This window comes from Micromys minutus, assembly GCF_963924665.1.
Source record: "Micromys minutus genome assembly, chromosome: 16".
Classification (NCBI taxonomy): Eukaryota; Metazoa; Chordata; class Mammalia; order Rodentia; family Muridae; genus Micromys; species Micromys minutus.
The window spans coordinates 3851421-3865773 of record NC_137985.1 but is presented as its reverse complement, the minus strand read 5'-3'; positions in this window follow the sequence as shown (position 1 = coordinate 3865773).

The window sequence follows — 14353 nt, the reverse complement described above, 5'->3', positions numbered from 1 at the left end:
TTCCACAAGATAGAATCATATGGAAAAATACCTAACTCATTTTTAGAGGCTACAATAACCATCTTACCTAAACCACACAAAGACCCTAAAACGAAAGAGAACTTCAGACCTATCTCACTTATGAACATTGACGCAAAAATACTCAACAAAATCCTTGAAAACTGAATCTAAGAATATATCAAAACGATCATTCACCATGACCAAGTAGGTTTTATCCCTGGGATGAAGGGATGGTTTAATATAAGGAAATCCATCATTGTAATCCAACATATAAAAAAACTCAGAGAACAAAATCACATGGTCATCTCACGAGAGGCTGTCAAAGCCTTTGACAAAATTCAACACCCCTTCATGTTAAAAGTCTTGGAAAGAACAGGAATCCAAGGTCCATACTTAAACATAATATAAGCAATATACAGCAAACCAGCAGCCAGCATCAAACTTAACGGTGGGAAACTTGAAGCAATCTCACTAAAATCAGGGAATTGACAAGGCTGCTCAATCTCCCCCTACCTATTTAACACAGTCTGGAATCCTGATTGGAGCAATTAGACAGCCAAAGGAGATCAACGGGATATAAATCGGAAATGGAGAAGGGAAAACCTCACTCTTTGCAGAGGACATGAGAGTGTACTTAAGTGACCCCACAAATTCCACCAGAGAACTCCTAGAGCTGATAAACAAGTTCAGCAAAGTGGCTGGATATAAAATTAACACAAACCAATCAGTAGCCTTCTTCTACTCAAAGGACAAACATGTGAAGAAAAAAATTAGGGAAATGATACCCTTCACAATAGTCATAAACAATATAAAATACATTGGTGTGACTCTAACTAAGCAAGTGAAGGACCTGTAGGACAACAACTTTAAACCTCTAAAAAAGGAAATTGTGGAAGATCTCAGAAAATGGAAAGATCTCCCATGCTAATGGATTGGAAAAATCAACATTTTAAAAATGGCCATCCTTTGAAAAGCAATCTAGAGATTCAATGCAATCCTCATCAAAATTCCAACCCAGTTCTTCATAGAGTTGAAAAGATCAATGTGCAATTTCATCTGGAATAACAAAAGACATAGTAGAATAGCAAAATCCATCCTCAACAACAAGAAAACATCTGCAGGAATCACTATCCCTGACCTCAAGCTATATTACAATGCAATTGTGCTCAAAACTGCATGGTACTGGTACAGAAATAGGCACGAGGATCAATGGAATAGAATAGAAGAACCAGAAATGTGTCCGCACGTATATGGTAACCTGATTTTTGACAAAGGAGATGTAAACATTCAATGGAAAAAGGACAGCCTATTCAACAAATGGTGTTGGTCCAACTGGCACTCAGCATGCAGAAGAATGAAAATAGACCCTTTCTTATCTCCTTGTTCAAAGATCAAGTGAAAATGGAACAAATATCTCCACGTTAAACAAAATACACTGAAACTATTAAATGAGAAAGAAGGGAACACCTTAGAACACATAGGCTCAGGAGAAAATTTTCTGAACAAAATGTGAATGGCTCAAGCTCTAAGGACAAAGATTAACAAATAGGACTTAATGAGATTGCAAAGTTTCTGTAAGGCTAAGGACATTGTCAAGAAAACAAAACGGCAGTCAACAGAATGGGAAAAGATCTTTACCAGCTCCACATCAGATAGAGGCCTAATATCCAAGGTATACAAAGAACTCAAAAAGCTAGACACCAGAGAATCAAACAACCCTATTAAAAATGGGGTACAGAGCTAAACAAAACGTTCTCATTTGAGGAATATGGAATGGCTGGGAAACATCTAAAGAAGTGCTCAACATCCTTAGCCATCAGGGAAATGCAAATCAAAACAACCCTGAGAGTCCAACTCACACCAGTCAGAATGGCCAAGATCCAAAACTCAGATGACAGCAGATGCTGGCGAGGTTGTAGAGAAAGAGGAACACTTCTCCACTGTTGGTGGGGTTTTAAACTGATACAACCACTCTGGAAATCAGTCTGGCGATTCCTCAGAAAATTGGACATAGTACTACCGGAAGATCCAGCTATTCCCCTTTTAGGCATATAACCCAGAGACATCCAATATACAACAAAGATACAAGCACCACAATGTTCATAGCAGCTCTATTTAGAGTAGCCAGAAGCTGGAAAGGTCCCAGATGTCCATTTGCATCTAGAGAATACCTTGCTGAGTGAGATAACCCAGTCACAATAGAACAGACATAATATGCAGTCACTGATAGTGGGATGCTAACCCCAGAGGCTGGGACTGCCCCCAAAACAACTCACAGACTGTTTAAATTTCAAGAAAAAAAGAAAAGAAAACAAACAAACAAACAAACAAACAAAAAAACCCATTATGCTCAATCCTTATACACCAAGAAAACGTTGACTAATTCCGGGTTACATCCTGTTTTACATGTACTTTTTGCTCATTGTAACTAGTAAGACCTTAATGCATAGTATCAAACCTTAAAAAAAAAAGAAAAAGAAAAAAAAGCCAAGCACTGATAAAAATGTATTTGTATACATTTATGCAAAAATGTTTATAATTTTTTCTTTAATCTTTGTTTTTTAAAATAAAGTTTAAAAGAAAAAGAAAAACAATAAAAAGAAATTCTAGGGTTTTTATTTATACTAAACTATCATCTGTGAATAGATATACTGTGTCTTCTTCCTTTCCAACTTGTTACACCTTAATCACTTTATTTCTTTTATAGCTCTAGCTAGAATACAAAATTCTATATTGGATTGATAGGGAGATAGTACACTGTCTTTTCTCATCCCTGGTTTTTGTGGAATTCTTTTACCTTTCTCTCCATTTAATTTTATGTTGGTTATCAGGTTTCTGTATATTTGATTTCTTGTGGTTGTGTATATGGCTTTTACCCTACAGTACTTTTATCACAAAGTGGTGCTAAATTTTGTCAAAGGCTTTTTTAGCATCTTATGAGATGGAATGTGACCTTATTGTCTGTTTGTTTCTATGGTGGATTACACTGCTGTATTTATTTTGCTATGTTGACCCATCCCTGCATCCTTGGGATGAAGCGTACTGAATAGGATAGTTCATGTTTCTGTAGAGTTCTTGAATGTGGATTACCAGTATTTTATTTAGTATTGTATCAATATTTATATGAAAAATTTTCTGAAATTTAAATTTTTCTTTTGGGTCATGGTTTTGTGATCTAGGTATCTATATGAGTGTGGTCTCACCTAATAGATAGATAAAGAGCCAGGCAGACAGATGGATAAACATATAGACAGAGACACAGATGGATAGATACAGACTTGGATAAACAGACAGACACCCAGTTTTCTTATATAAACTCTTTGTACTCTTTTGTTCCTCCATGGTGCAGACCTCAAACTGGAATCCAGTATAGTCTAGACAATTGTTCACCAATTGAGCTCAATGCACACACATGAAATACCACAAACTCGCTTCTTTGTGGTGTGTATTGGAGTAATATTTGAGCCACACCAAGTCTGGCAAATACCTTGCTACTGAACATCACCATTTTAATTAATTAGTTGGTTTATGGAAGTGTATGTGAAACAGAGGTTTTTTTTTTTTTTCCAAGATATTATCAGTTAGGTGAATACATAGGTGTTGTGCATATTGTGCCTGTAAAACCTGATAACCACAACAATCTACATACATGGGCCTACACCCTGAAGCCAGAGATCCAGCTGAGAGCCACTTGATATTACTTCTGCAACCAAACTCCGGTTTTCCTTTAAAGAAACATGTGCGCTTAAAACATGAGTAATCTCACTTCAACTATCAGTTCCTGGGCTTTTATTTGTGTGTTTGTTTGTTTTATTGATTCTCTGCTGAGCATGAAAGAAGTTTATTGTGAGCAAACCTCCAGGAAATCAACAGGTTCCAAATAACAAGGCCTGCAAAGCTGACAGGCTGACAGGGAGAGAGTGTAGGGGCAGGAGAGAAAGAAACAAGGAGTGAGAGATACATAGAGGTGGTTTCTATTATTCTTTTTTACCATAGGCCAACCTAGATGTCCACATGTGAACCATCTTAGCTGATAACTTTACCCACCTACCCATGATTTTCAATCATAACATGCCTGGCACCAATGTATACATTTTGACTCCTCAAGAGGTCAGGTGGTACAGATTTGTTATTTAGTTTATTCCACTCAGGAAACAGTAATGACATCTAAACAAAGTATCAATGATTTATTTATTCACTATATACTACAAGGAAGGACAAAAAGTTTACACATTGTTGAAAGATCATCTAGTTAAACAATTTTGTCAGAATCCAATCAAAATTGCCAAGGTGTGCTTCTGTTTCCACAAGTTCCCTCTTTCCAGAGTCCATCTGAATATTCCCTGTGTAAAACTCAGCATCCAAGATCTTAGTCACTGGACATTCTTTTGTTTCCAACCTTCTGAGCAGTCTGTGAAGTCACAATCTCTGAGAGACCCAGTTCAAAACGAGTCTGAAGCCATCCATTTCTTCACATTCAAAAGTCATAGTTTCCCATTTGGTGAGGCCTTCTTTTATACCAAAACTGTAGTTATTTTGTTCCATGTATGTCAGATATTTCATATTATTGAGAGGGGAAAAAAGGAACACAACCATTGTTTGACACATCTGGACATCTGGGTAAATGTGGGGTGCATAGAAAGGCATTAAAACAAACATTCTGTCTCTCATATTCCTTTTTTCCTTCTGCACATGCCTTCAAAGGGCAGGATAAAGCTCAGTACATGCCTAGTTATATTGAGCATGTTCTGAGGTTTGCTAATATTATGGAGTTACACATCTATAATTTCCAAATACAACCAATCAGAATGAAGGGCAGTTAGAACTATTTAGTATATCTTGTGAAAATATCTTCAATCAGAGCCCAATATAGAGCATCTAATCTGTTTTCTCCTGGATTAGATTATCCTGTGAAATGTTCAATGTCCGGGTTAGGTCCACCTTCTGATCTGCAACCGTAATAGATCAGTCTTCAGGTATATGTTTAAAATATCTGGTATCTGACTGGTACTACTCTCTGTGTGATTTCTGGCTCTTTCTGAAACCCAAGATCATTTACAGCCATCAAAGACAATGACTACCACATGAATGACACATTTCTGTTGCAAAGGAGATGCTCTTGGGTTGTCTTATGGTCTGAGGGTAACAATGACCACAGCACAAATCTGAAAAATTGCTCTTTGGTGGGAACACCCAAGTCATCATAGCACCGTAAAGGAGCAGGGTTCTCTCACATATTCAGTCACCTCAAGTCAGCTGTGTGCTTCAAGAGGTCCCTCAGCACAGGAACAGAGATATTATTGTCATAGAAGCTGACCTTGGTGAGCTCAGAACAGTGGCAGATGGCCGGTATCAGGAGAGTAAGTTGAGAGTCATTCATCCTACAAGCTTTTAAGCCCAGGGACTGCAAAGAGTCTTCCACATTTTCTTGGAGAACTCAGAGAGGCACAATATCTAAACACAATAAGACTATTCCTCTCATGTTCAGATACTTTAGCTGACAGATCCTTGGAGAAAAAGAAAAGGAATCCAAGTCTGACTGTGAAATTTGGTACTGTGTGATGGAGAAGGTTTCCAAGGGCATCATCAGGGACTAGAGAAATGCAGCGGGTTAGTTCTAGCAAATGGTGATGGAGAGTGGAAATAATAAAATTAGGTAGTTGCCACAATAGAAATTTGACCAGATATTCAAGGATATTATCGTAGGTATGATGTATGTCTTGTACCATGCTGAGACAAGTCAGTCCTATAGTTCATCTCCTGGCATCCATCTCAAGCAGAAAATACATTAAATCAAGATCTCTGCACAATTACTTTTATCATATACAGACTCAAAGTTTCCTCCCTTGTTTCATGTTCTCAAACCTGCTGGGTCTCAAACATTTTTTTCCATAACAAATCAGGTGCAGACTGTAGAATGCTATCACTGACCTCAGCACAACTGCTGGCCTAACTGCTGTGTGGGTGAGTCCTGAGGCTCCTAACTACATTCTCCCTCCTTTCCTTTTGTATTGATTGGGTTGCCATGATACCAAGAATTACATCCTATTTTGCCCTACTCCTTAACTCACTTAAGTCAGCTGCTTCATAAATGGCCATTTGAGACCTTAATTCACGCTACTTATACCTTCTGCATTCTAATGTCTCCCTCATGGTCCATGAGTCCTTAAAATAAAAGGGAAATGTTTACTCTGGGAGCTCACCTAGTTCACCATCCTTACCTGAACACCTGCTTTATGGCTTAGAAAGCACATGCCATTCATGGAGAGATGCTGAAGTCCCTAGAGATGGGAAAACTAGGAAATGAACTCATTGACATACATCTGTTCTCTAGCATATGCGTTCCAGCCATTCATAAAAGTTTCCATGGAGGTGCATGCCATGAAAAATATATGAAGTTTCCTCATCTGCCAGAAGAAAGGAGTAAAATGTGACACTGTGTACTCAGTCAATGTCATGTTGAGTTCCAAATCCTCTATGTGCTTTGGATAGAAAACCTCCAAAATTTTTTGGATACCATAAACAGGCAGAGCCTAGATCTTCATCTCCACACAGCAGAAATGTATGAAGTCTTTTCTCTGCTGAGCCCACTGCAATAAGCATGCTTCTTCCTCATTCAGATGGTAATAATTGATTTTCTTTTTATGCTCTTGAGATTCTTGATTTGGATTATATTCCTAGACAACTGCCTTGTTCTATAGCTAGAGATAATTTAGAATTCTATCACACAGGGATCCTCTTGTCTATGGCTTCATTCTGAAGGATCACCAGGTGGAACAAGTCACATGATTGTTCTTTTTTTTTCATTTGTGAGCAGCATGTTTTAGAGGGAAAATCACCTGGGGGCCATAACCTGTTCTTGTAAATACATCCACAAACCATCAATTGGCATGGTAAATGGACATGACAAATCTCTTTGTAGAGAGCTTTTGGGGACCTCCTTGTAAAAATACAGCAGGAATTCAAAATTGGGCTAGGACAGTGAAGTAGGTTCAGATAAGAACTTTTTGGGGGAGGGGAGGCTATTACAAAGCTCAAGGAAAACTAGGCAGAGAGATTTGTGGCACTCCTTTTATGTTGGTCTTCCTGATATATCCGTAAAACATTAATCAGGAGACTTAGCTTATTTTCCCTGTTTATTTCTTGTCCTAAAACTGACTTTATTCTTTGCAAGTATGTAAAATGGTATGTAAGCAGTCTGGAGAAAATTAAATTCCCTTCAGCCTTGCACTGTCTGGAGTCATGTTATAGTGTTGTCTAATTGTCTTTATCTTTTCAATCTTCATTGTCTCCCTTGAGACCCTGTTGACTGACTGAGCAGGATTCTTTCCAGTTTACACAATCACTTGACTCTTCTGGAATAAAGAGATGAACTTGATGCTTTGACAATCATCTAATATGACAACACTCAGCAGGCTGATGCAGGAGGATGGCTTGTATACACTCAAAGCTCCCCTCAAGGTCATACCCTCTCACATCCCATTCCCCATATCTTTTTTCTTTCTCATCTAAGTGAGTGGATTTCCTGGCTATCCCTCACCCTAGTACTTTAAGTATTTTTCAATCTGGGCATATCCTCTCTCACTGAGTTCAGACAAAGCAGCCCAGCTAGAACAACACATCCCACAAAGAGGCAATAACTTTTGAAGTTAGGGGATCAACATCATGACCATGATTCCCATCTCCTACATCTGAGTGGGGAGACCTAGGTCCAGCCAATGTATGATCTTTAGGTGGTGGTTCCATCTCTGAAAACCTCAAGTGTCCATGGAAATTGACTCTGTTGGACTTACTATAGGGACCTTACCCCTTTCTTTGCTCATCTGTTATTGTTACCAATTTTGAGTTTTTATTACACTCTTGTGAGTGTGATCCTGTCCTGCATCTCTATGTATTTTTTTTGTATTTTCTTTGTCTCTTTTCCATCTATTTTTTTTATTTTGTCATATTCCAATATGTTTCTTTTTGTTCTATTTCATATGATCCTTTGTTAGCTTTCATTTCTCGGTTTGTTTAATTGATTGTTTGTTTTTTAAGACATGACTTCTCTGTTTAATTGTTTGACCATGAACTCACTTTGTAAATAATACTGGACCAGCTCACAGAGATCTACCTGCCTCTTCCTCTTAAGTCCTAGGACTAAAGAAATGTCCCACTACATTTTTAGCTGCCTATTTGTTGTTTAGGAGAGAACAAAAGGGTGTTGATATAGTTGGAAGAGGAGGTGGTGAGAATGTCAGAGGAACTGGGTGTGGAAAAGATGTAATCACTGCATACTCTTATGGAAAAAAATATATTTTCGATAAACAAAAAACACAAAGAAGGGCAAGGTTGGGAAATTATTAGGCAGTTAAGAGCACAAAGGTCATTTGCCAGCATCCACAAAGAAGCTCCCAAAGGTCTATAACCCCATTTTATAGAATAACATCTGATGCCCATTAGACATACACAGTACTCCATGGTTCAAAGATTAAAAAATAAAATAAATAAGTTAAATATTATATAAATATGCATTTGAGTTTTTATATGATTTATTATCATTTATTTTACATGCACTAGAATGTTACCTGAATGTATATTTCTGTGAAGGTGTTGGGTCCCATGGCACTGGAAGCACAGACAGTTGTGATCATCCTATGTTTTATGGGAATGAACCCAATTTCACTGGAAGTATAGCCGTTGCTAATGACTGATTAAACTTCTTTCCTGCGCTTATTCTATGAATCTTAAGAAGAAAAGCAGAAAGAATCATCTTGGCACATTGTCTACAGATGGTACACCACCAAGAATGAGAGCAAGTCAGGGTTAAGGCTCATACTACACATGGAGGCACAAACAGGACCATATCTAGTTTGAGTCTAGCCTGGGTTGTAGACTGGGAGGGTTTCACTTAGCCCACTGTAAATAATAAGTCCTGGGGTTAAGCACAAGAGAGGATCTCAATATGTAGATGTGAAAAGTGCCAGAGTACAAGAGGAGAAGCTCTGAATGTCAGAGCTCTGGCATCTCAGATTGTGGGAGAACAAGCAAAGTAGGCAAGGCCTGTGGCTCATTAAAGTCAGTTAGAGTATCTGCAGGTGACTGGTTGAGATTGAGAATGCCCAGCTTAATTTGAGAGTTAATATTATTCTGCACAGACAGCATTGAAGCAACTCCCCAGAAAATTTGTCCTCAGTTCCAGTACTGGCTGCAGATTTAGAGACGTCTGTGGTGGTGGTGGCAGAGATGGCAATGGTGGTGATAATAGCAGCAGTGATGCCAAAGTCTCTTTTGTGTCGGTAGAGCACAATAAGAAGCAGCCATTATCCTCCAGGGCTACAGGGATCACACCAGGAACTCAAACAACCTGAGCAAAATCCTCCCTCTCCCAACAGTTGGTCAACAGGCAATTCCTAGAACAATTGAGAATCTCCTCCCCAGATGATGCCTCTGTCTCATGGCATACCAAGATGAGAAAGTGGTGCCAATAGGCATGGTGAAGACAGCATGTTAAAATTCCTACTCCTTAACTGAATAAAAGTGTACAGATTCCTTAGCTGACTCTGATGGATTCCAAGAAGCAGTACCATTATAGGTTATGCCTCACTTAAGCAGAAATGGAGCAGCAACTAAGCAAGTATGAGGCCATGGAAAAGTGCTAGGTGCATCTCAGAAGTCACAAGGTTGCTCAGGTGGAAAGCACCTAATGAGGAACCAATAAGCAACAGCTGAATTATGGGAAGTCCCAGCCCCCAAATGGGGCAGAAAGCAGCTTTGAAGGGCATAAACAGGTTTGCACCACTGCAGGTGAAAAGGCTTAGCGAGGGAAGAAAGGGAGGCCCAAAATAATAGTATCTAACATGATCATTTTGTGCTTAGAATACTACAAAGGGCAGAGCTGGATAAGTGAATGAATCCCTTTAGAGAAGTCCAGAATATCATGTGTGGATCCCAGACATTGGGACAAGAAGTTGTAATGTTGAAGTTGCCTTGGAGGGACAAAGATATTCAGGAAGCCAGAGCTGTGAAATTTCTACTAAGGGAATCGGCTAACAATGAGTGGAAACTTGGCAGGAGAAAGAAATTTGTTGCAGTTAACAAAGGTGAAAAATGGAGTTAGAGATCTAAAGACCACATTGACATCCAACATAGAGGTATTCATTTGAGACCACTATAGACTATGAGGACTTTGGAAGTCATTTTGAATAACTGAATGTATTTAGTATTATGCTATGTTTAGATATAGCTCCTATAGACTCATGTTTTTGAACAAGCCAATGTGGGCCATGGAGTAGAATGTGATTATTTATATATGCTTGGCCCAGGGAATGGCAGTGTGTGGAGTTATGGCCTCGTTAAGTAGGTGTGTCACTGTAGGCATGGACTTTAAGACTTCACTCCTCACTGCCAGGAAGTCAGTCTTCTGCTAGCAGCCTTCAGAAGAAGATGTAGAATTCTCATATTCTATACTATGCCTGCAAGGATGCTGCCATGTTTCTGCCTTGATGATAATAGATTGAACCTCTAAACCTGTAAGCCAGCCCAATTAAATGTTATTCTTCTAAGGGTTGCCTAGGTCATTTATATCTGTTCAAAACAATAAAATCAAAACTAAGACATGGAACCCAATGGAGGAGTTAAAGAAATGAATCAAGGTGCCCAAATGATTTGCAACACTGTTTTGGTTTGTATAAGCTTGGCCTAGGTAGCAGCACTATTAGAAGGTGTGGTCTTGTTGGAGGAGTGTGTCACTTTGAGGTGGTGCGTGGAGACACTCCTACTAGCTGCCTGAGGATGCTTGGTCTGTTCCTGGCTTCTTTTGTTTGAAGATGTAGAACTCTCAGCTTCTGCTGTATCATGCCTGCCTGGATGCTGCCATGTTCTTATCTTGATGAAAATGGACTGCACCTCTGAACCTGTAAGCCAATCACAGTTAAATGTTGTTATTTATAAGACTCGCCTGGGTTATGGTGTCTGTTCACAGAAAATAAAACCATAACCAAGACAGAATTTTGTAAGTGGATTTCCAGACACTGGATGGATAGAGGTTGATTTTGCTTTCACTGTGACTTTGTCCTGATATCTTTCCCTCTTGAAGAAAGAAGAAGAGCCCACAGTTTAGAGACTTTGAATTGTAAAAAGACCTTGATTTTTAAAAGAGACAGAATATTTTAAAGGTATTTCAGTGTTAAAATGTAAGAATTGGCAAAGGCTGTGGGACTCTTAAACCTATCAAGGTCTTTGGAATGTAAAAGAAAGTAAGGGTGGAAGCTAAATATTGATTTGCTTGCATGTCAAGTTGACAAGGTGCTGGTCAATTGTACTGTCTGGTTTTGTTTCAACTTGACACAAGCTGGAGTTATCACAGTTGAGGAAATATCTCCATGAGATCCAGCTGTAAGGCAAATTCTCAACTAGTGATCAACACGGGGAGGGCCCAATCCATTGTGGGTAGTCACATCCCTGGGCTGGTAGACCTGGGTTCTAATAAAAGTGGGCTGAGCAAGCCATGGGAAGCAAGCCAGTAAGTAACATCCCTCCATCAGCTCCTGCTTACTGACCTGTTTGAGTTCTAGTCCTGACTTCCTCTGGTGATGAACAGCGATATGGAAGTGTAAACTGAATAAACCCTTTCCTCTCGAACTTGCTTCTTGGTCTTGATATTTTGTGCAGGAATAGAAACCCTGACTTAACCAATAGGGGAAAGCTGGGTCAGTGAGATGCCAGTGGGTGGGTGGTATAGTACTCTCATAGAAGCAGAAGCAAGGGAGAGTGGGGATGAGATGGGACGCTTGCAGAGGAGAATTGGGTAAGAGGTATAACTTTTGAACTTTAAATACATAAAATAACCAATAACAAAACCAAAAACATAAATATTAGCATATTTTACGAATATCATTCAACTATTATTAGTAGTAATTTCCGATTCTCTATGAAGTTAGCACTTTAGAAATTATTTTATTCATTTACATTGCTCCCCTCCCAGTCTATGCTCCCAGAGATCTTCACACCGTTACCCCTCCTTTTATCATCTGAGATCTTGATCTTCCCACACCACACACTGCCATTACCTCACCACCACAACATCTCCACCAAACCTCCCATCACCTAGGCCAACAGCATTCTTTTTCCATGGAACACCAACTTTCAACAGGATTAGATATACCTTTTCCCACTGAGGCCAGAAAAATTTGTTCCAATATACATGTGCTGGGGTCACCAATTGGATGCCCTCTCTACTTAGGTTGTCCATCAACAATAACAAAATTAACATTTTCTTAATGTTTGATTTCAAAAAACTTTTCCTACTTTAATTTTTGTAAAATTATTAAGGATTAAATAAACTTTCTCATAATAATGTGGTTATTTTAATAAGTATATGATTATTAGACAATTTATAGAGACATGTAATGCATTTTGTATACTCTCACTTTATGTCATGGGCTATCATATATGTTTCTCAATAATTCTATTTTTAATATTTTATGTTCTTTTACTAAGTGTAATTTCCAAATATTATTTTGTATGCTATGAAACATAAGTTAGTACTCAAGCAATAGAAGTGGGATCTTGAGCTATGGGTATCACTCAAAATCTGTTAATGATATTTTTGGGTAATAAAAGGTATTAATAGAGAAGATAGATGAAATATGTTAATGTATTATTTGATTCTTAAAATTATCAATATAATTAAGATAATTGACACATAAAAGAAATTTCAAATAATAAAACATTATAAGAAGAATAATTTATGGATTTCATAAATGGTTCAAGATAGGTTTTTTGTTTCCTTGATTTTTTTTTATGTTGCTGTGGAAACAGAACTCCCAGATTATTGTATAACAGTCCTATTCTTGATGCCTATAATCTAGTTCATGCATCGCTTTCAGAAATAAAACCTCATGGATTTACACAAATATAAAAATTATCATATCAGAGTTTCCTGTTTATTATTTGAAATTGTATTCGACTCTAACTATCTCTAAATTCCCAAGCTTAGTTCAGGAAAGGCAGCGTTTACACAGAAATTTGCCATGTCTTGTAGTACAAACTTTACTGCAAATGAATAGAAAATTTTATGATTTGAACAATGGTGGTTTTAGTATGCTTGGTTCAGGGAGTGGTAGTACTACAAGGTATGGTCTTGTTGGAGTAGGCATGGCCTATTGGAGGAATTGTGTGGGGTTAAGGTTAGGGTTGGGGTTAGGGTTAGGTTTAGGTTTAGGGTTAGGGTTAGGGTTATGTTTATTCTTAGATTTATGGTTTAAAATTTAGGGTTTATGGTTTAAGGTTTAGGGTTTAGGATTGTTTAAGTTTTAGGGTGGTTTAGGTTTAGGGTATAGGGTTTAGCGTTTGAGATTGTTTAATGTTTAGGGTTGTTTATGTTTTAGCGTTTAGAGTTGTTTAGGTTTTTTAAAAGTTGTTTATGATTTAGTGTTTAGGGTTGTTCAGGATTTATGATTTAGGATATTTTAAGGTTTAGGGTTTAAGGTTGTATAGTGTTTTAGGGTTTAGGCTATAATGTTTAGGGTTAAGAGTTTAGGGTTGTTTAGGGTATAGTGTTAATGGTTTTAGGGTTTAGGCTTGTTTAGGGTTTAGTGTTTAGGGTTTAGGGTTTAGGGTTTTTTAGCGTTTAGTGTTTAGAGTTTAGGGTTTAGGGTGCTTTTGGAATTAGTGTTTAGGGTTTTTCTGGGTTTAGGGTTTAGGATTTAGGGTGTTAGGGTTAGTGTTAGGGTTAGGTTTAGGGTTAGGGTGAGGGTTAGGGTGAGGGTTAAGGTTAGGGTTAGGGTTAAGGTTAGTGTTAGTGTTAGGGTAAGGGTTAGGGTTAGGGATAGGGTTAGGGTTAGGGTTAGGGTTAGTGTTAGGGTTAGGTTAGTGTTAGGGTTAGGTTAGGGTTAGGGTTAGGGTTTGGGGTTAGGGTTAGGGTTAGTGTTAGGGGTTAGGGGTTAGGGTTAGGGTTAGGGTTAGGGTTAGGGTTAGGTTTAGTGTTAGGGTTATTATTAGCGGTTTAGGTTTAAGTTTAGGATTAGTGTTAGGGTTAGAATTAGAAATAGGTTTAGTGTTAGGATTAGGGTCAGGGTTAGGTTTAGGGATAGGGTTAGGGTTAGGGTTAGATTTAAAGTTTAGGGTTTAGTGTTAGGATTAGGGATAGTGTGAGGTTTAGGGTTAGGGTTAGGTTTAAGGTTAGGGTTAGGGTTAGTGTTTGGGTTATGGTTAGTGTTAGGATTAGGGTTAGGGTTAGGGTCAGGGTTAGGTTTAGGGTTAGGGTTAGGGTTAGGGTTAGATTAAGGGTTAGGTTTAGGTTTATTGTTAGATTTAGGGTTTAGGGTTTAAGGTTTATGGTTTAGAATTGTTTAAGGTTTAGGGTGGATTA